This window comes from Cupressus sempervirens, chromosome 5, assembly GCF_028749045.1.
Source record: "Cupressus sempervirens isolate cs-2001-9-10 chromosome 5, ASM2874904v1, whole genome shotgun sequence".
In the NCBI taxonomy this organism is placed as follows: domain Eukaryota; kingdom Viridiplantae; phylum Streptophyta; class Pinopsida; order Cupressales; family Cupressaceae; genus Cupressus; species Cupressus sempervirens.
The window spans coordinates 805986376-806010442 of record NC_143122.1 but is presented as its reverse complement, the minus strand read 5'-3'; positions in this window follow the sequence as shown (position 1 = coordinate 806010442).

Sequence of the window (24067 nt, the reverse complement as noted above, 5' to 3'; positions counted from 1 at the left end):
AAGCTATTCACTCTATGGCTAGTTTAAGGGAGAAATCTATGTTTATTAAGTTAGATATGGCCAAGGCCTATGATAGAGTTATATGGAGTTTCCTCAAGAATATTATTCTTCTCTTTGGATTTATCCTAGAGTGTGTAAGTTGGACTATGAGTTATGTTACTACTACATCTTTCTCTATTCTTCTTAATTATCAACCTTCCCAATTATTTGGTGTCTCTAGGGGTATGCTCCATGGTGACTCTCTCTCCACCTATATATTTATTATTAAGTCTACAGGCCTAGAAATATTCATCAAGTATTAGGTTTCTTAGAATTCTATTCATGGTTGGCATTGTGATAATGGACCACCCTCAATTTCTCATCTTTAATTTATTGGTGACATTGCTCTTGTGAGTATTGCTTGGATCTAGGAAGCTGAGGTGTTTCAACACACTCTTGACATTTATTTGGTGGCACCAAGATAGAAAATTAATGAACTTAATTCCTCTATTTATTTTTTAATATTCTTGAAGCTATTCAAGAAGGATTGTTAATATCCTATAGTTTCAGATTGGGTTGCTACCCTTGTTATATCTATTTATTCTTAGTGTTGTTTCTAGAAAGCCACGTCTCTTCTAGTAGAATATGCTTAATAAGATTCAAAAGATATTAAAAAATTGGACTCATAGATGAAATTCTACTATTTTTTAGGTTACTCTTGTTCCCATTTATTTGGCGTCTCTAGGGGTATGCTCCATGATGAATCTCTCTCCCCTATCTCATTATTATTATGACTAAGGGCCTAGGAATATTCATCAACTATCATGGTGTAGGAGCGTCTAATCCTAGAGGTCACTATGAGATATATAAGGTTTTTGAGTGATTTAAATTCAATTATATGATGTATTGATTCATTTTTAATTGATTTGTAAAGGTGTTGACAAGAAATGTAAGCATGTGCACAATATTGCTCAAGTTGTTAAATAGGTCATGTTTAGGTCTACATGGTCAAATTTGTGTAAATGACCCATGGAAGGATAAAATAATTATAAAAGGTCTTAAATATTTCATTTGGATATGTATAGAGAGGTATGAAAATTTTTTGAAGTCATTTTGTCAAAAAAGTAAAACCTGCATAAAAAAGCTATAAAATGCAACATTGAGAAAGTTGCTAATATTACAAAAATAATGTGAAAAGGTAGATGGTTGGTCTTGGGGGTATTTAGGAAGGTATATAAATTTAAAATGGATATAAATACCATTTTATGGTCAAAACAAATAATATTTGAGAAGAGGAAATATTTTGATACATTTTTGGTGCATTCTATTGTTGTTGTTTTGATTGGTTTTTTAGTTTTAGTGTTGTTTCTAGGCCTTGTACAGCCCTGTAATGCATGAAAGCCATGAAATATAGTAATGGATATATATAATGATGAATATTACTTCTCATTATTTTCCTTTGGTTCAATTTTATAAAGAAATGAATAAGTTATGAATATTTTGATGAAAATGGGTATTTGCAGATTTGAGATTCCCTAAATATAGTCATGTTGTAGTGTGTAGTATAGACATATTTTGGAGACTCAAGACATATAATAATATTTTATAAAAATATATATGAATTATATTTCATTTACTTTTGGTTTTAGTTAATTATATGAATATTTGTGAAGGTTATGCATATTTTAGTGGAAACTAGCTTTTAAAGATCTCCATGGAAGTTGTAGGTAGTGATTTATGATTCAAAAATCATTAATGACTAGGAAAAGTAAATTTCTTACATATTATTAAAATATATTCATAGTTTTTTCACATGTAATTTTTTTTGTATCATTTGGATTCATGTTGGTGAATATATTGTATGCCCTAGGCATGGCTTAGTGTTTTAATTCTGAATTATGATAGGGATATGGACCAGAATTTGTAGTTTGAAACAATAATTGTTTTATGAATTAAATTTGGTTCTCAAACCTCAAGATTTTGTGAGGATATAGTTAATGTAGTTATCTACAAACTTTATTCCTTCTAGAAATTTTGGTTTTGAGTTTTTTTGGGTCAAATAACTCAATTCTTGGAAATTGTAAAACTTGGGACAGTATTGAAGTTGTTTGTTAAAGGAAGAAAACAAGTAGTATTTTCCTCTTTTCAATTATCTCAATGACTAAATGAAGATTAGATCACCAAGATATTGGATGATTTTTTTTTTTATAAGATGCTCTACATATAAATAGTATCATATTTTGAAGATCTTGAGTGTGTGGGTAGAGCACCGAGGGAGGCAATCCACACCAAGACCTTGGAGATTCAGTATTTATTTTGTTAATGAGTTTTGGTTTTAGGTACTCATCCATCTTGATACATGTGAAGTTTGGGTTGTGTGTACATACACTAAAAGTCTATCAAGGTCCAAGGGAAGTTCTAGGGCAAAGGAGTGGTCCATTTGATTTCCAAGAGGCTACAAAGAGAGGCAAAGAGGACTCCTAGGTGAGGCACAAGGGAGAGTTATTATGGTGAGTTTGAAGTAGTATGGTAACGGTGGATATCTAACTAATAAGGTACTGTGGAAGTTACAACCATTAATGCTTCATTGATAGGAGTATTTGGGAATATAAGTTTAAGGATAGTCATGTGTCCTTAAGGGAAAATATGGTAGTGATAAAGTCATGAAGAGGAAAAGGCAAAGGAAGGTAAAGATGAAGACTTTTTTTTTTTTTTGTAGGTTATAGCACACCTTTCCAAGAGACTTGAAAAATTCACAAGGCTGGTAGTATGGTGTAGAAGAACCTAATCATAGAGGTCACTATGAGATATATAAGGTTTTTGAGTCATTTAAAGTCAACTATATGATTTATTGATTCATTTTGAATCCATTTGTAAAGGTGTTGACAAGAAATGTAAGCATGTGCACACTATTGCTCAAGTTGTCAAATAGGTCATATTTAAATCTACATGGTCAAATTTGTGTAAAAGACCCATGGAAGGGTAAAATAATTATAAAAGGTCTTAAATATTTCATTTGGATATGTATAGAGAGGCATGAAAAATTTTTGAAGTCATTTTGTCAAAAATGTAAAAGTTGCATAAAAAAATTGTAAAATGCAACATTGAGAAAGTTACTAACATACAAAAATGATGTAAAAAGGTAGATGGTTGGTATTGGGGGTAGTTAGGAAGGTTTATAACTTTAAAATTAATATAAATACCATTTTATGGTTGAACAAAATCAGATTTGAGAAGAAGAAATATTTTGATATATTTTTGGTGTATTCTATTATTGTTTTTTTTATTGGTTTTTAGTTTTAGTGTTTTTTCTAGGCCTTGTATGGCCTTGTACAGACTAGAAACCATGTAATATAGTAACTAATATATAGAGTGATGAATGCTCCTTCTCATTCTTTTGGTTTGGTTTTTTTTTATAAAAAATTATTAGGTTATGAGCATTTTGGTGAAAGTGGGTATTTGCGGATTTGAGATTCCTTGAATATAGTCATGTTGTAGTGTGTAGTATGGACACATTGTGGAGACTTAGAATCTCTAATAATATTCAATTTAAATATATGTAAATTATCTTTCATTTCCTATTTGTTTGAGTTGGTTTTATGCAGATTTGTGAAGGTTATACATATTTTAGTGGAAACTAGTTTTTAAAGATCTTATTTGGAGTTGTAGACAGTGATTTGTGCTTGAAAAAAAATTTATGATTGGAAAAAATAAATCGGTTACATATTGCTAAACTATATTCATAAGGTTTTCACATGGAATTTGTTTGGTATCATTTCCTAGGTAGGGTTTGGTGTTTTAATTCTGACTTATGATAGGGATATGGACCATAATTTGTAGTCAAAAACAATAATTGTTTGAGGAATCAAATGGGGTCCTTAGACCTCAAGATTTGGTGAGGTGATATTTACTTTAGTAATCTACAAAATTTATTGTTTCTAGAAATTTTTATTTTGAGTTTTAGTGGGTCAAATAACTCAATTCTTGGAAATTGTAAAACTTGGGATAGTATTGAAATTGTTTGTTAAAGGAAGCAAACAAGTAGTATTTTCCTTTTTTTAATTATTTCAATGATTAAATAAAGATTAGATCATCAATATCTTAGACAATTATGTGGTTTAAAAGATGCTCTACACCATATCAGGTTTCTTAGAATTTTATTCATGGTTGGCATTGGGATAATGGACCACCCTCACTTTCTCATCTTCAATTTATTAATGGAACTACTCTTGTAGGTATTGCTCAGGTCCAAGAAGTTGAGGTGTTTCAAAATACTCTTGACATTTATTTGGTGGTGCTAGGCCAAAACATCAATGAACTTAATTCCTCTATTTATTTTTTAATACTCTTTTAAAGCAATTCAAAGGAGGATTTCTAATATCCTATAGGTTTGAATTGGGTTGCTATCCTTGACATATCTTGGTATTCCTAGCATTGTTTATAGGAAGCCATATCTCCTTTGGAAAAATATACTTAATAATATTTGGAAGAAGGTAAATAATTGGACTCATAAATAATTGGAAGAAGGTAAATAATATACTCATAGAAGGTCATAGCACTATGGTATGGAAGACTCTTAAGAATGGTACTCAATTAGTTAAGATAGATCATTTTTGGATATGTAAAGGAGGCTCTGAGGCTTTATTTTGGTTTGATTCTTGGGATGAAAACCCTCCTATCTTGTCTATGTACCCTCATCTTTAGATTCTTTGTGATTCTTTTCTTATTTTTGGATGGGATAAGGTGGTTCATTATAAGGCCCCTTATCACTTGGGTCTTGTTTTTTTCTATGGATGGAAGGACTCCTCAAATTGGCTACTTGGGGGCTTAGAAGAGGACCGCTAGACACTCTCTAGAATTTTATCTTCTAGGGAGTGTTTCTCATTGTTGGAACCAAATATTTTGGATTGGAGTGGTGCTCTGTCTAGTAAATACTCCATTTCTATTGGGTACCAAGAGCTTACTAGAATTTTTTTTGGAGATGACATGGTGCCTTAGTGGAAACCTATTTGGGAAAAAATTTCTTAGTCCAAATGTAATTTCTTCATGTGGCTAGTGACTCATAGTCAGTATCTTATGTGGGATAATATTGTAAACATGGATTTTAAGGGACCTCATTCTATGTGTTGTGTGATAATGGAAAGGAGAGTGTCTCCCAAATTTTCTTCCATTGTTCCTATTCTACCCACCTTTGTAAAGGAGGCTTAGAGGCTTTATTTTGGTCTGATTCTTGGGATGATAACCCTCTATTCTTGTCTATGTACCCTCATATTTATATTCTTTTTAATTCTTTTCTTATCATTGGATGGGGTAAGGTGGTTCATTATAAGGTCCCTTATCACTTGGGCCTTATTGTTTGCTATATATGGAAGGACTCTTCATATTGGCCACCGAGGGGCTTAGAAGAGGACCACTAGGAACTATCTAGAATTTTGGCTTCTAGGGAGTGTTTCTCATTACTAGGGCTAGATGTTTTGGATTGGGTTAGTGCTCTACCTAGTAAATACTCTATTTCTAATGGGTACCAAGAGATTACTAGACAATTATATAGAGATGATATAATGCCTTAGTGGAAACCTATTTGGAATAAATTTTCCTAGTCCAAATGTAATTTCTTCATGTGGTAGGTGACTCAAAACTGGTGTCTTATGTAGGATAATCTTTGTAAAAATTGATTTTAAGGAGGGTTACTAGGGGTTGTTGGTGAATGATTGCATGTGTTGACATTATAGTCAAGTTTGTTTATTAGTGACTCACACTTAGTCAAATGATTAGCAACTATAGAGCTTATCTTGGAATTTATAGTGTTAACCAAGTAATTCAAGTTCTACTAAGTTCTAAAATTAGTATTTAGTTTGTACCCAATAGTATCTTCTCGAGTTGATGAGTATTAGTGCAAACTAAGCTTCATATTTTTTATCAAGTTGCATAGTGAAAACTATGGTCTCTAGTGTTTTCTGAGTTTATAGTATTAGTGATGCAAATCAAGTGTTGACCAAGCTAAAAAGCATCAACCAAGTGATTCAATTTTTACCGAACTCATAGTATTAGTGGTCATTGAGTCTTATAGTGTCAACTAAGTGATTCAATTTATATGTCAATTTTTATAGCATTCATTAAGTCACCAATGATGACCAAGTTTAGACTACTTGGAAGTGATTAGTATGAACTAAGCTTCGATGTATACTAAGAGCATGACAATCTTGAGTGTTGACAATGGTTACAGAGTATTAGAATCTCACCAAGTTTGTCTTCAAAACTTGATTACCAGTAGTTGAGCCAACTTTGTGTATTTCAATAAAAAAATTATTGTAACTGACTTTGATGTATTATATTTTGGATTGGTATATATGTAATGTGCTATATCACATCAAAATGTTAAATCATAGAAGAACACATGATGTGAATATAATAAGAGTAGATGTATGAATTAAGAAGGCTACAAGTAGTATAATGAACAAAAAATATTTATCTATCACAACAAGGTGATCATTACTCTCCAAAGGAATCTCAACTAGAAAATTAGAGTTGTAGATCAAAGATCAGCCACTGGTTCATCCTAATAGGTGGAATAGTTAAATCATTTCTCAAGGTAGGCTTAACATTCCTTTGCAAATCTCTTTATTGAGTGTATAATTCATTGTATGTTTTGTAAAATCTTTAGCAAGCTGGACCTAGTAGTACTTATTGCTCTTAATAGTGTAGATCATTAGAAGTGATCAATTATAAGTCTTAACAGGCCAACTTTATACTATAGTACTAAAGCTTTTAGGTATCATCCCCACCCCAATTTTACTTTCTATTTGGAAGTTTTTTGGGTTACCATATCTTGTATCAAAGTGTTACTTATGTTTTAATGCTTTCATTTTTTCATGCATGCAATTAGTTTAGAATACATATGAAGGATTAATTGGTGAAATAAAAATAAGTTTTATTGGTTCTTGATTCACCCCTCCCCTCTCAATAACCTAGCCTATCCTATATTTCTAACAATTGGTATCAGAGCATTATGGTTCTCAAAGAAATTTTTTAATAGCTTTAGAAAAGATTAGAAGTGATAGAGATATTCAGGATAGATAAGGCTATTGACAATAAAAAGATGGATTTAGAATTGGATATTCCAACTTAAGAAAGAAAAGAAGCAACTATCTCAATCTTTGAAAAGAAGAAAAGATCTTGCAATACAAATGAATGAAAAACTCTACAGTGAATAAAGAATTGACGATATCTATCTAGAAAGAAATTTAGATGAATCAAATGAGGAAATCAGAGACCTATTAGAAAATAATTGTAATCTTCAAGAACAAGATAGAAAACTAAAAAGAGAACAAGAAATTTAGTTAGTAAATTGTGTGAAGTCATGGAAGAAAAAGACAAAGCCAAAGAAGATATAGAAGGAAAGGACAATGAAATTCAACATCTATCCCTTCAATAGGTAGACTTCATTGACAAGATTACTAATGCAAATCAAGAAATCATGAATATAAGATTAGAGAATGAAATATTGCAAAATAATCTAAACATTGAAAAGAAAAAAATGAGAGGTTGATGAAATATCAAATAGACATGAATCGGTTGAATGAGCAAAGCCAATACAGACAGATAGGCAAAGCAAGGATAGGATACACAGAAGAAGGTGAATCATCCAAGCAAGAAGTTCAAAAGAATCAAAGGCCTACTTACAATCACTATGGTAAGTTAAGTCATACATCAAACAAATTTTTAAGTAATAATAAAGAAATATTCAATGGAAAGTGTTATAATTGAAATAAGCATGGCCATAGAGCTAATGAATGTAAAGAGAAACCTAAATTTAAAGGTAAATATCACAAATGAAAGAAGCATGGGCACAAATCCTCTGAATGCAAAACCAAGATATTGAAACTAGCATAATAGATTATGAAAATTATATTTGGTTGGGACTATAAAACATGGTGTAGATGCCATGACTATGGAGAATTTGGGCACATTGGAGAAAATTGTGTGAAACATCACATGAGAACAAGAGACACCACTACAAGATGTTTTATTTGTAAAGAACTTGGATATCTTACCAAGAACTATATGAACACTCGAAGGATTGAATATGAAAAGAAAGACAAGGTTGATAACATCAAAAATAAAATGAGGTAGTAATAGATTCCAAAATATTCTAAGAATACAAGTCTGAGTCATGAAGCACATGTCACTCAAGAATTGGTTGACTCAAACATTTCTACTTGATTTCTCATAAGGATGACTAGGACTAAAACTTTGAAGCATACATCTTACATTAGTTCCAACTACCTAAAAGGAAAGATCCATATTATAATTCAAGATGCATAGGGATCATTGAGTGTCTAAGGAAAATCTAGACCTTACCAAGCTAGGCCAATTTGCAAGACCCTACCGAGAAAGGTCAGGATACACTAACAATATTATGAGGATACTGAGTTATGAATGACTCTATTGAGAACTAAGGTCAAACCAAGTGGAAGATAATCTATCACCAAATAATCAATCATACCAAGCATTTATGGTGATTGGAAAGTGAAAATTTGTTAAAAGGAAGAGAATCAAAATCATTTATCATTGTGAATTTTTGAAGAGCTATTTACCAAGGGCAATTTCTATGCTTCCAAGTGATCTATGCATATATTGTGTAAGATCTTCATGTTTTTGTAACCCCTAATAAGCATGGCCCCCTCTAGTAGTAAAAAAAAGAAAGGATATAAGATTGGTTCAAGGAGTCGATTGGAAGGCACCAAACTTCAAGTTGAGTCCAACAATTGTAGAAACACTTGATCCAACTGGAGCTTAGTTGTAGATTCCACCAAAGGTATTACTTGTTAATGATATTCATTCATTTTTTTTTTTTGATAGAAGATAGCATAACCCTATAGATGGATGGAACTCTAGAAAATTTATGTTTGAATGGTGTGTTGAAACTCGAGCATCAACATTTGGAGACCAAGGGTTTAACACACATTCCACATTTGCACATGGACTTTCCAATAAAATGGATAAGGTTTATCCTTAGCTGTGTACACAATGGAAAGTTATGGCTAGATCAACCTATTCAAATATCAAAGAAAATGATTTATTGAATCATAAGGTTCTAAATGTTGAACAAGGAAAAGATTAACAAAACCCCAAGTTAGGTAGAACTAGAAAGAAAAACTCTTTCCAAGTGGGATGGAAAAGGCATGAAGATTAGTTGTGTGACTAAAATGGAACTAAAATTTGGAATTCATGTGATAACTTATAAGATCTATAGCTCTAGTAATCTCAACAATGTGTCATGTGAGGCAGTTGATCTAGCTCTCAAGGTGGTGAAGAAGAACATGTCCTTTGACATTGCCGAACTAATGCCAAATCAATTCAACAAGAACATGGAGAGCATCAAAACTTCAAAGAATAACCCATGTAAGTTTGATTCACTCTTGACTTGTTTATTCTTCATTGTGCAAAAGATTTTTCCTTCAAAATGTCCAGTCATATGGAGAAAAGATGTACTAGTACTATATCAAATTAATGAATACAGAAGAGATGGGTGAAAATTTTGTTAGTATCATGGACAACTACTTTGGTTCATTCAAGGAAAATATGAATAACAGATTTTAAATCCCTAAGAAACTTGTAGAAGATTACAAGGATGATTTTTATTTCATGGTAGACTATGACAAAGTGTACATTCAAGTGGTCAGAACTAGAGTGGTGTGGGTTAAGCATCTAAGATATGAGGTTAACATTGATGACACTATGGATATCATTGAGGCACTATTGAATGAATGTGTGGATCCCAAGGCCACATATTTTGATACTTTTGATGAAGCCAAAGGTAGAATAGAACTTTAAATTAAGCTTCCTCGAGTAGTTAGCTAAGGAAAGAAGAGGATAACAAAATTGAGCCAAGCAAGATCTACTCTCCTATTGATAGAAGGAAAAGGAGATGATGTGGAAGAAGATGATGCATAAGATGAGGTAGAAGAAACTAAATTTGAAGAAGAAGAGCCAATAACGAAGAAGGTTAAGGTTATCATAACCAAACCTACCAAATCATCTACTATAGTATTCATAAGAAGAGCATCTAGATCAAGAAAGAAATTTAAATTAGGTGAAAAAGATGTAGAAGAAGTTATTTTCAAAAGACCTCCACCTACATTTCAAGAAAAAATAAAAGAGATTGATGTAAGATCTAGTATGGAAAAGTTTAAATCTCTCAAACATGAAACCAAGAGTTCAGATGAGAAGAAGCAAGTTGAAGATATAATAATGTCAAAACTAGGTAAATAGAAATAGTCATCTGATTAACTTGCACACTAAATTCCCAATGAGCTTATAGAAAGAGTCAAGACTGGATCGAAAAATGCTAGGAAAATTGCAAAAGATGTATTTGAACAGACTTTGAGGTAGCTAATGCTGATCTTAATGATAAAGAGGTGAACAAATCCATTAAGAAAAATGAAGAAAAACTCCCTCTAAAATTCAACACTTGCATGATATTAGTTAATGACATTGAACATGTGATGAAGACAACTAAAATTGCATGGAAGAATATCTACAAACTTCATCAACAGAGTGATTTTTTTGTTTATGTTAGTGATGTAGATGATGAAGATGACAAGGAAGCAAATGAAAATAATGATGAAGAAGATGAGGAGCAAGAATAAGAAGCTAAGGAGAGGAGAATCTCCCTGAGATTCACAGTATTCAGGAAACTAACCCAGAGAAGATTGCAGCAATGATCATGGCCCCATTTCCTCACTCTCCAAGCAAAGCTTTAATATCATAAAGTTAGGAGAAAGCTTTTGTTAAGTTGGTTATCAAAAACACTACAACACCATGCACCCAACCAATCTATACACCTATTCAGCTAAGTAATATATTGAATGAAGTGATCAACACTTCATTTACTAAGCCATCATCAAATTTGGCTAGACAAAAACTAAGTATTTCTACTGTCAGTACTATATCTACTTTTATGCTAGCCCCACTATTTCTACTATTGTTATAATTCCTAGTATGCAAATAGCAAGAACAAAGATAATTGAGAGCAAGCCTCAATTGAGTACTAAAGTTTCAAACAAGGAAAAAGGTAAAGATGAAGAGATTGATCTTGATGAGGATATAGTTATCCTCAATTGGGATATCTCTACTCTAAATCCTGATCAAATGGACATCGTAGATGAACTATTATAGAAGAATGCTAAGTGGTAAAAGCTTAGAGAAGCAAAAAGAAGAGAAAATCAAGTACTTGAAGATGTGAAGGACATACTTGTAGATGTACTAAGTATTGAGGTTGATAATACACAACCAATTTTGGTTTAGTTAGAAGATTTTTTTTAGAAATTCAATGAATATTTAAATGGGGAAGGAAAGTTGTTACAAATAGGAGAGAGAAAATTTGTGAATAAAGTATTGGAGAAAGTTGCACAAAAAATTGCAATATATCAAGTAGACTTGTCTACTATTCTCAAATCATTAGAAACCTTTGCAAATAATGCTACTTCATTATTCGAAAAGTTATGTGATACATTTATCTTCACTTAGGAAATGAAAGCTAAACTATCTAAGATAGATGAAGACTTGAAGGTGAGTGCAAACTAGCTATCACTTGACCTGAGCTATACTTCTACTCACTACTCAAAGATCATATTTCTAACTAATATGCAAGAAAAATTACTAAAGGAAGAACCCAAGATTAGGGCCACACTTGTAGACATCCAAGCCATGATTCTCCAAAACATGGATGCATTGTAGAAACACATTGCACATGCCAAAACTCTCATCCATGATAACAATTTTTCCATAGCTAATCACATGATGAACTTATCAACAAAAGTATAGATTGCATTACATGAAAGTAAGATGTTACAAGAAAATTATGACAAGACAATGACATTGATTTTGAAGGTACATTATAGCTTCTTGTCACATTTTGGCATCACCATGTAGCATACACCTTTGGCATTTATGTCAAAAAGGGGGAGAAGATGAGACAAGATAAAAAGGGAGAGAAGATGTGATATAAAGATATGAGATCTATAGTGAGTAAAGTATAATTTGTGCATACATACATACATACATACATACATACATACATACATACATATATATATATATATATATATATATATGGGTGAGAAACATAATATTCATGTACAATTATTTAGAAAACATCTCTTACAAAAGCATTTTTGAATAATCTGAAGAAAAAAAAGTATGTTACCAAGTTGAAGACACAGGATGGAGACTAAAGATTATCTTGAACTTGAAGTTTTGAGAGTTCAGTTTTTTTATTTATAAGTGTTTTGTCACTAATGCCAAAGGGGGAGATTGTTAACATTATGGTCAATTTTATTTATTAGTGACTCACAGTTACTTAGATGATTAGCAACTACTAAGCTTATCTTGCAATTTATAGTGTTAAATGAGTAACTCAGGTTCTACTGAATTCTATAGTTCTATGGAGTTCCAAAATCAGTATTCAGTTTGCACTGAATAGTATATACTGAGTTGATGAGTATTATTACAAACCAAGCTTCATAGTGTTTTCCAAAGTTGCACACTACAAACTGTGGTCTTCAGTGTTTACTAAGTTTGTAGCATTAGTGATGTGAATCAAGCGTTGAGCAAGCTAGGAAGTGTCAACCAAGTGATTTAGTTTATACTGAGCTTGTAGTATTAGTGTTGATCAAGTTTTGCAACATCAACCAAGTGATTAAATTTATATGTCAAGTTCCACAATATTCACTAAGTCACCAGTTCTAACCAAGTTCAAACTACTTGGAAGTGATTAGTATGAACTGAACTTCTACATCTGCCAAAAGCATGACAATATCGAGTGTTAACAATGGTTGCAGAGTATCAGAACCTAACCAAGTTTGTCTTCAAAACCTGAGTACTAGTAGTTGAGTCAACTTGGTGTATTTTGGTGAAAATTTTATTGTGGTCAACTTTGATGTATTATAATTTTGATTAGTATATGGTTAGAAGCACAAACTTGTGTCACCCTTTTGTAAAGGAAAATGCTATAAAAAGTATAACTATTCACCTTCAAAGACATAAAATTAGTATTATTAATTTGAATTTGAAAATGAATTAAATTAGAGAAATGGATGAAGTTTAGGATTATAATTTATAATAATTATTTGGAATAAGAATTGATATATTTTCCTAATTTTTTAGTTGCTGAAAAATACTAAAAATTAGCGGTATAGTTCACACCACAAAACTACATGGAAATAAACTTATTTCCCTTTTATCTCAGACTATGTTATAGATAACATATATAGCTAGAACAATCAACAATAAAAATCAGCTTTAGACCTATATTTTCTCTTTTATAATGATTCAAGTTTCAACTCACTTAAAATTGATAGTTTTCATCTCCCACCAGAATTTTGAAAACAAATCTACTCTAACTAGGAGAAAAATTATACATTCGAAAAGAGGACTTTCTCCTCTAGAATGCCATATAATTTTAAATTTTTTTTGATATGATTTAATATTTTTTCTTTCTCAAAATTGACACCTTTTTGAGTATTAAAATACATGCTTTTAGAATATTTTTATTACAATATACTCTGTCTAATTAAGACACTATAAACTCTATATGAGAAAATTCTTGACTTTGAACTCTATAAAATGGTGTCTATATGTTATTAAAAAATATCATAAAAATTAGTAAGAGTTATTGAAACACCACTTTTCTAAAATAATTGTATTTCTTTAGTAATTGGATACAAACTAGTATAAAACTTGCATTTAATAGACATTTCCAATTGAAAAAGTGTGAGACAATATATAACATAGCTAGAATAAATTTATCTATATCATATGTTTGGACTAAATTTATTTTTAGATATAAATACTCAAATTTAGTCATTTTGATAAATTAGCTTGACCTCTAGCTCTAGTTGTTAATCAAAATCTTCTCTCTTGTAGAACTTTGGAATCTATTTGTTTTACTTACATCCCTTGAGAGTGGAATGAAATTATGAATTTCTTGGATAAATGAGCTTCTAATCATGTACAATATTGGAATTTTATGGATAGATAGAAATTACCCTCCAAATTACTTCATGAATTTGATGACCTTATTGATTGGGATAGAGCTCTTTACTAAACTCTCCTTTTTGTATCTCTTATTTTCTTACTAAACATGTTACGCCTCTTTTAGTAACTAAACATTTAACTTATATGAAAGTAAAATAATTTACATTGCATGGTAGTGTACTCTAATATGTCCATCATATTTTAATGTGTACATTTGAAACCATGAGAAGCCTAAGTTTACAGACCAAAAATGTTAAGTACAAAAACATAATGAACATAATGAACCACAAAAGAAAATGATGAAACTAAGCATGTTCAACATTCTCATAATTTTCTATGAGATATTTAAATGTCCCTAGATCATGTCCATCATGTATTTGTAACCAACTACATTTACAATCAATAAGATGAATCAATTTATTGAGAAAAAAGTGTAATTAATGTACTAAATAAAACCATGATAAACATAATAAACATTATAGTCATTCGATATGAGCTAGTCAAGCATGCCTCAAGAGTCATCTCTCCATAATATAATGTTATCTAATATTTCTTTATGTTTGTGAACTTTTCTAATAGTACAAAGTTCTTTGGTCTTTGGTCTCCTTTGATGCTTCAATAACTTAACATTTACTTCTATAAAAAGGTACAAATACATGAGAATGGTTTTATACTTCTCACAGTCTTCAATGTAGGTGTGTCATTCTTTCGAGTCATGTATGTTTACAACCATGTTCCTATTACAACAACTGAAAAAGTAGGATACATGAACACATCATCTTTTGTAGTTGATTGTGTAATTTTTCTTTCTCTTGTACATAATGTGTCAAGTAGTAATTTGATCTCTCTTCATTGTCCTATGATGAAAATAATGAAAATGTATGTCCTAGCTATAGAAGATTTGAAAGATGGTTTTACTAAACATAACTTTCCATGTCATCATTTCTCAAGGAGATTGTTTGAGATTGATGCAGGAGCATCTTGAGTACTCTAGAAATCTTGCATCGCTAAAAATATTTCCTTTTTTTAATCCTATTTTCTCTTTGGAGGATTACCCTTATTATTTGTGGCTTCTCTTTCTATTCAACTTCCTAATCAACATCTCATCACCCTTATAGGTTTTCCTTCCATAACTCTTAACTATTGTCCTTCCTTTACTTCTTTGGTTAATGTTTTGGATAGGTGGTGAGTTCAGGTTGTACTTATTTCTTCTTTATTAGCTAGTATATTTTTAGTTGTCTTTCAATTGTTAATTCTCTACTGATCTGAACCTATAATCTACATGTTGTAGATCATGTGGTTGTATGAGTCACCCCCCTCTTTTTCCTTCTCATTTATCAAAAATATTGTAGATATTTGAATGAAATATATATAATAAGTTTCAAAATAAATTATTTAGAATAAATGGAACACTTAACACTTAACACTAATTGGATCTAGGTGATACTCATAGGGGTGAAGCATGGGGACTTCCTACTTATCAAGGTATTAGTTATTGATGTTATGAAAAAAATTGTTGTTTCTAGAAAAAAATATTTGAATGTTAAAGTGGTCATATAGTTCATTTTCTAAAAGCTTTCATGATAAAATAATTGTTGAATCATATATTTAAATTGTTGAATAGATGATTCCTAACATTTATTATTATTATTAATTGATAAATATTATAAATTAATTAATATTTATTTAAGGGTCTTTTATTTTGCATCTATTATCGTTATAAAATATTTAAGAAAATAATATCTTATAAATCATTTTATTTAAATGTTATCGCAAATGAAAAATTAGGGGGATTTGCATTTAGTGTGATTGTGGATGATTTTTGGGTGAAATATGTATACCTTCTACATTTCTCATCCAACTAAAAATATGGGGTATCTGTTATTCTAATTTTGAAGAGCATTATCCATGGAGTTGACATCTTTTATGTAGATTTTCAAAATTTAGTCCTATATTTGGTGGAGGTGACAAATGTGATTCTAGGTTCTGGGCAAGAAGTAAATTTGGAGCTGAAGCCTATACATTTCCTTGTCCTTGACATTTTTGGAGTTAGTTCTTACATTCTATCTCCTTGGAGAGATAGTATTCTTTGTACAACTCATTTTCTATTGTATGATGTAGTTTTGAGCATTTGCTTCTTTTGAATATTATATAGCAATGATCCTCTTTGTCTCTATTTACATTATCCTTATCTTTTAAATATTTTAGCTTCTAAGTCAATGTGATCTCTTGGGTCCTTTACTTAAAGTTTGATGGTTAAGAGGCATTTAAGAAATATTTTTTTGGTTAATTAGTGTGATTTGTGTGGAGTCAAGTTTGAAAGTTGTAAACCTAGTTTCCTTCTTTTAAACATCCACACCTCTTGCATTATATGCACCCAAAACTAGAAGAACCACTCTTGAAAGGGTTGTTGTGTACTGTTTGAGTTATAATTTTTCCCTTCAAAGCTACATTTTTCTCATAATATCACCTCAGTTTTAAAGTCTAGTTCATGTTATTCATTTACTTCTATACCTTTTCCTACCAAGTTTGTTGATCTCATATTGGTTTTGACAACTGAGTGTCAACACACTTAAGCCATTTACTTAGTTCAAGTCAAACTAGTAATACATGATGAGCACAACATATAAATATAAGACCATGCTAATTTGCAATGAGTGTCAAGTCACACATGTGTTGAGTCACTTAAGTTTTGAGAAAATAGACCATTCTAAGTGATTCAAGAGACAAGTCAACAATGAATGTCGAGTAATGCAGGTGCTAAGTCATAGTATAAATAACAATGCATGCTTAGCATCAGAAACTTCATATGCTAAGTAACACAGTTTTGACATATTTGGTTTTAATGGCACAAAAGACTATGTAAACCATTTTTGAGCTGACTTAAGATTATATTTTGATATTATGGATATAAGGACAAATCTATATTTAGATTCCCTATGCTATTACACACAACCAATTAGAGAAAGGGAAGGTATAAGTGGCAAAATGGATTAATCTTAGCCATAGATTCATACCTAACCCTAAGCCACCTAAGTCTTCTTAAGGAGGATGAAGCTAAAAAATCTTAATGATAGAGGAGAGTGAATGTGGAAGGAATTGAAGGAGCAAACAAGATAGTTTGCATGCAGAGCATTCAAGGTGAGTTAGAAGTTATGATGAAAGAGTGAATTGTAGAATCAATTAGAAAATAAAAAAAGATAGAGCAATGGATACAACATTGAGACATCTAATCATGATGGATCAAGAAGATATTTTTTAGAGGTGATAAGTTATCAGGCAAGCAAGTGCCAACAACAAAATCTATGTTGAGACATTTTAATAGGTGATTTTGGTTAAATATCTTAACAAAGTAGTCCCAACAGACTGTATGAAATCCTTTAAAAGGGTGCTTAGTTAGTTGTATGTTGAAGTCCTCTAACAAGACACACTTCTAATAGGGTTTTAAAATCCTCTAACAATGTGAGACCTAACAATCTTTGTAAGCCTTTAACAAGGTAGACCTTTCACAGGGTAGATCATGTTTCATGCTCAAAACATTGTAACCTTCATTGGATACACTTTATTACTATACTAATGAAGATTTTTGGGTGTCATCCACACCCCAATTTTATGTTCTCACTTGGAGGGCTTATGGGTAATCATATCTAGTGTTATGTGTTTGAATGCTTACATGGTTATATGTTTTAGATGGATATGCTTTACATGTTATTTCAGCTTACTTGTTAATATATGTAATGAATAAATGGTGAAACTTTTATGGGTCCAAGGTTAAGGAAAGATATTGAAATGGAAGTCTACAAGTTGGGAAAGACTATTGAAAACTAGGAGATTGAAATACATCTCATACTACATAAACTGAATGAGGCAAAAGAGGAACTAAATAAATCCTTGAAGAGAAGGAAAGAGGTTTCTATTGTAGAGAATTCCACACTATACAAAGAGATAGACACTACTAATCTATTTGGATATGGTGAGTCCAATGAATTTGATGCAATAGTTGTAGATCTAATGGAAAAGAATAGAATCTAGGATGAAGAAATCATAAATCTCAAGTTAGAGAAAAAATCACAAACTATACTATTAAGTGAGGTGACTAAAAAAAAGATGAAAGCTATAAAAGACAAAGCCATGATTGAAGAAGTAAAAAGAATTCTTGCCAATAGATTGGAAGAGAAGTCAACAGAGCTAACCAAGATTTCTAACATGCAATTGGATACCCTAAGTCAAATAATGAATGCCAAATATGAACTAAATGCCAAGGACATTGAGATAACTACGTTGAAGTTGCAAAATGAACAATTACAATCTGACCTAAACAAAATGAACCCATCAAATACTTTGAACAACTATTGAGATCCCCTAGATCCAATAATGATACACTAGGTCTAGACTATACAAGCATTGAAGAAGGAGAATCATCCAAAGTTGTAGAAGAAAGGAACACAAAAGGCAAGAACTCCAAACCTACTTGTCATAGGGTAAAAGGAAAAAGTTGTGTCACCTTTTAGGCTAACTTACCAAAATGACTAAATTTGAGTATTTCTTTCCAAAAGTCATTTTTTCTCAAACGTATGATCTAGATAAATACATTCTAGATAAGTTATATACGGTCTCACAGTTTTCCAATTTCAAATGTCTATTAAATGCATGTTTTAAACTATTTTGCATCTAATTACTAAAGAAATAAAATTATTTCAGAAAGCTAGTGTTTCAATAACTCTTACTATTTTTTATGATTTTTTTTAGTAACATATAAACACCATTTTATAGAGTTGAAAGTCAAGAATATTCTCATAAAGAATTTATAGTATTTTAATTAGATATAATATATTGTAATTGAAAAATTCCACAAGCATGAATTGTAATACTCAAAAATATGTCAATTTTGAGAAAGAAAAAAATATTAAATCATATCAAAAAATTTAAAAATTATATTATGTTCTAGAGGAGAGAGTCCTCTTTCAAAATGTATAATTTTTCTTCTGGTTAGAATAGATTTGTTTTGAAAAATGTGGTGGGAGATGAAACCTATCGATTTCATGCAAGTTGAAATCTAAGTCATTATAAAAGACAAAATGCAGGTCTAAAGAATTTAAAAAAAAAAAATTTCTAGCTATATATGTTATCTATAACATAGTCTGAGTTCAAATGATTTATATAGTTTTGTGGTGGAACTAACCTCCTAATATTCAGTTTTTTACAACAACTAAAAAATTATCTATAAAAAATAGAAAAATATATCAATTCTTATTCCAAATAATTTTTGAAAATTATTATCCTAAAATTCATTCAATTCTACACATTTTAGTAGTTCATTTCATTATCAAATTTTAAATAATAATACTAGTTTTATGTCATTGAAAGTGAATAGTTATACTTTTTTTAGCCTTTTCCTTTACAAAAGGGTGACACAAGTTTATGCTTTTATCCCATAATTATGGTAAGAAAGGACACACTGCTAACATGTGCAGAAGCAAGAATATAAATCAGAATGCCAAACCTAAGAACATGATTCATTGTCATAAGTGCAACAAGCAAGGTCATTAGACAGATTAATGTAGACCTAGGACCATGCATACACAAAGATTTGAAGGATATTGCTACAATTGTCAAAAGTATGGACATAGAGCTTTTGAATGTAGATCCAAATCCATGTGGTCAGCAAACAAGCCAACAAAGGTAAGAGTTAATGGGAACTCTTACAATTGGGATTATAACACAAGATATAGCTATCATTATTGTCAATAATATGGACATGTTCCTAAGAATTGTATTAAGACACACTTCAGGTGCAATTACAAAAAATATGGTTAAGTCAAACTACATGTTTTACCTATTTGAAGACTGGTCACATCAATAAATACTATCCAACCAATCCAAAGGCACCAAGTTGTGAATTTGATAAGGGTAAAGGAAAGGCAAATGTTGAACACATCATAAATGAGATGAACAAGACATGCAAGAAGAAAGGTGTTTGCAACACATCAAATGGAGAAGGGATCACACCTCATCAAACTAGGCAAACATTAGGTATGTGGGATTGATATTTAAAAGTTATATCAAGCATCAATTCCAAAAGAAGATATTACTAAAAATAATACATTAGCATAACTAAACATGTAATATGTTATTAGAAATTCAAGATAAATCTTTAAAAAATTTCATGTTGTTGTCAAGTATGAAAAGTTTTCTATATGTGCTATGTGGAATGTTAGTTGATGCCGAGCTATCAGACTAGATAGTTGATGTCGATCTTGTATTAGGTGTCAAGTGATGGAAATATCAATGGATGCCGAATGAACTTGAAATTGGTTATTGCTGAGCTTACAACTATGTAAGAACTTAGCATTAAATGCAAGATTTTCAAAGGGTGTATGATCGATTTGAGTTCATTTTTCATCATTTCAAAATTAAGAAAGAGTGAGAAGAACTAGAAGTAACCTAAAATTTGTCAAAAGCAATTACAAAAGATTTGTGTAGAGATTCATCACTAGTTCATCAAAATTTCAAGTTATTTATCAAAAGTCGAGCTATGTAGTTTAAATTTTCATAAATCTTAGCTTGTCACAATGGCATCAAGTTCAAAAAATGTTGAAGGGAAAGAATTATTAAATGTGTAGCTAGTTATTAATGAGGTTAACTAGCCTATATTTAAAGCCATTCCTAACATTGCCTATAAATAAGACCCTTCTAGCACACTGTCAATAATTTTTCCAAATGTGATAATAGTGCAAGATGTAAGGAAATGCTAAAATTGCAAGATATGAAGTATTGGTGACATGGAGATAAGAGGTGTGTATAATAGATTGTGTGATAATGGTGTTTTGAAAGGGGAATTAAAAATTGTTGAGAAAAAGGGTTTAACACAAGCCCTATATTTTCCAAATATATTTAAAACTAAGTGGATATGAATTTTGGTATATGATTGAAAAGATCATTTGAGTAGAAAGATTGTTATTGTTGAAGAAGTGTTTTCAATCATTGTTTTATCACTAATGTCAAACTTGCTATATCTTGGTAAGACAATTGCTTATATGTTTCAAGCACTATCACTTAGTTGATTGATGAAGACGATTTGATCAACAAGATGTAACAAAAGTACCTAAAGGAAAGGTTAAGTTATAATTATGTATTAGTACAAGAATTAGTTAAGAAAATGATACCATAATGTATTGATTATCTACTTGAGGTTACAAAATTATTGGCTACACTTTGAAAGTTTAGAAGAAAAAGTTTCGACAAAGTTCATTTGCTTCATTTGCTAAGCTTAAACAAGTCGATAGAAGGTGCTGAGAAAAGTTAGTGCAAGCTGAGTAAAAAGTTAGTTGGAGATGAGTGAAAGCAGTTTCTAGTGGATGCTAAGAAAACTAATAGGTGCTGAGAAAGTTAGTAAATGCTAAGTATTTTTAGTAGATGCTGAGCAGCAGTAAAATCTAGTTAATGTTGAGTATTTTCATACTAGATGTTGAGTAAAAAAGTATGTACTAAGCATCACTAAATTGATAATGCCAAGTTGCTGCATTATGAAAAAGATTGAAGATTCATCGAATAAAAGCTCACAAGTTTGTTTTCTTGGAACTTGTAAATTAGGAGGAAGATAAGATTGATGAGTTGGAGGCACAAAATCTTATGTAAAATGTTCTAGAGGAAAATTCAAATAGATTCTAGGAGAAGTTTCTTGAGAAGACAACATATGGGGTATATACATTATATCCTACCTAATCCATCGAAAGCCCTAATTCTTGAGAAGGATAATTAATGGGAAAAAGAGTTATAATTCCCTATATGTAGGGTTTTCTAGTCATGAAGAAAAGTTAGTTATAGGTCAAAAAAAAAATTGCATGTGAAAATCTGACAAGGTTAAGGAAGAGGGTTTGCTTCATCAAGTGACCCAAGAGGAGAAGTTTGCAATGGTGAGCTAAGCAAGAAGGCTAGAGAAGGATGAATGCTTGTAGTGTGAAAAAACTATCAGAATTGCAAAGATAAGAAGCCAAGTAGAGTTGAGGAATGAATAGAGATCTGTAATCTGCAAGTAAGGTTGTAAGTTGTATCAAATCAAATTCTACTATTAGTCTCTAACAATTGTATCAGATTATGGTAAATTCTCTGGAGAAAGGTTGACTTAATAGTCATTAGAAAATCCTTTAATAGGGTGGCATTCCAAGTGAATGACCTAAAGTCCTCTAACAAGGCTCACCTTTAATAGGGCAATTGAAATCCCTTAACCAGGTCACATTTAATAGTGTGTGTTGTAACCTTTAATAGGGTTGGCCTTTAATAAGGGCATCACTTCAGAAGAGTGAAGAAGGAGTAGCATGTTGCTAGTAGTTTTTCCCAAATTGGGTTTCCACATTAAATCATTGTGTCAAGTGTACTGATGGATGTGTTTTGTTTTATGCTTTACATTTCTGCACATTAGTTTAACAATGACATATTAGTTTTGGCTAACACATAATGAATGCATGCATGGTTAAGAATGTTATATGGGTTCACTAAATTGAAAAAAAGGTTTATTTAGACATCTGGACCTTGATTAACTGATACACACACCCCCCCTAGTTAATCTAAAAATAATTTGAATAATTAGTATTAGAGTACAGTTACTTAAGAGGATTAGTTTTAATGTACTAAAAGCATAAAGATCAAGATATCAAAAAGAGAGGTACCCAAGTTGAATAGAGATAAATTTTCTACCTGGAAAATTTCGATGAAGCTACACCTTGGAGGACTTGGATACTATGCACAAAGTTACATTACAATAGAACATGTTGATCCAACAGGTGCCCTAACAATTGAAGACCTAAAGAAAAGAAATAACACAATTAGGTGATGTTGCAGATTGCCTCTTCCCTAAGCTATGCTAAGTTTGACGATATCAAAGAACTTACAAGTGCAAAGTAGATGTCAGATATCCTAACCACTATCTATGGAGGAGACAAAAATGTTCAAAGAGTCAAGTCAGAAAGCCTAAGAGGTAAGTTTGATGACATCAGAATGGAAGAAGGTGAAAAAATTTCTCAATATGTTGCTAGAGTAAAAGAAGTTGTTAGGGAAATAAAAGGTGCTACTGGTAAAACAGATGATGATACTATGCTAAGTAAAGTCTTGAGAATAATGTTGCATGTGTATGCCATTAGAGTGTCTACAATTCAAGAGTTGAGATTTATACTAGGAAATGATCTAACCCTTTAAAGTCTGGTGGGTAGACTCACTGCATTTGAGTTATCTAATTTTGACAACTACCAACTAGAGAGTATTGAATCAACTTTTAATGCAAAATTGTTACTGAAGAATTTTGAGGAGGTAAAGCCAAAGAAGAAGAAAAGAAGGATAAAGTATGCATCCAGTGACAATAGTATAGATGAGGAAGACATTGAACAATTGGAAGCATTACTAACTAGAAGATTTCACAAAGGAAAAGGTAAATTTAAAGGTAAGCTACCTATCATTTGTTTTAATTGCAATGAAGTTGGTCATATTGCAGCAATATGTACATAGAAGAAGAACTTTAGAGAAGGTAACAAGCAAAATAAATAGAAGAGAAGATGATGGAAGAGACTACTATGACAAAGGCAAGAAGTCATGCTACATTGTTGATGAAAATAACTCTAATGAAAATGATGATGAAGTGGTATATGTTGTAGTGAAGAATGAATCTGATGAGGATGAAGCTATTAAACTTATGACTTGTGTGAACAAGAATGACAAATGGATCATTGATAGTGGATGCTCACATCACATGACTAGAGACAAAATTAAGTTCATTACCTTAACTTGTTATGATGGAAATAGTGTAAGATTTGGTAATAACGAACCATGTTCAGTAAAAGGAAAAGAGTCTATTAAGCTTAGAGACAAGATCTCATGTGACAATGCTTACAATGTTTAAGGACTAAATTATAACTTGTTAAGTGTGTCACATTTGAATAATTTGGGATGCAAAGTTGAGTTTGAAAACAAAATACCCAAGATACATGATACAAATGGAAATCTAATTGGAAAAGGTGATCAAACAAGGAGTAATCTATTCTATTTGGATATAGAA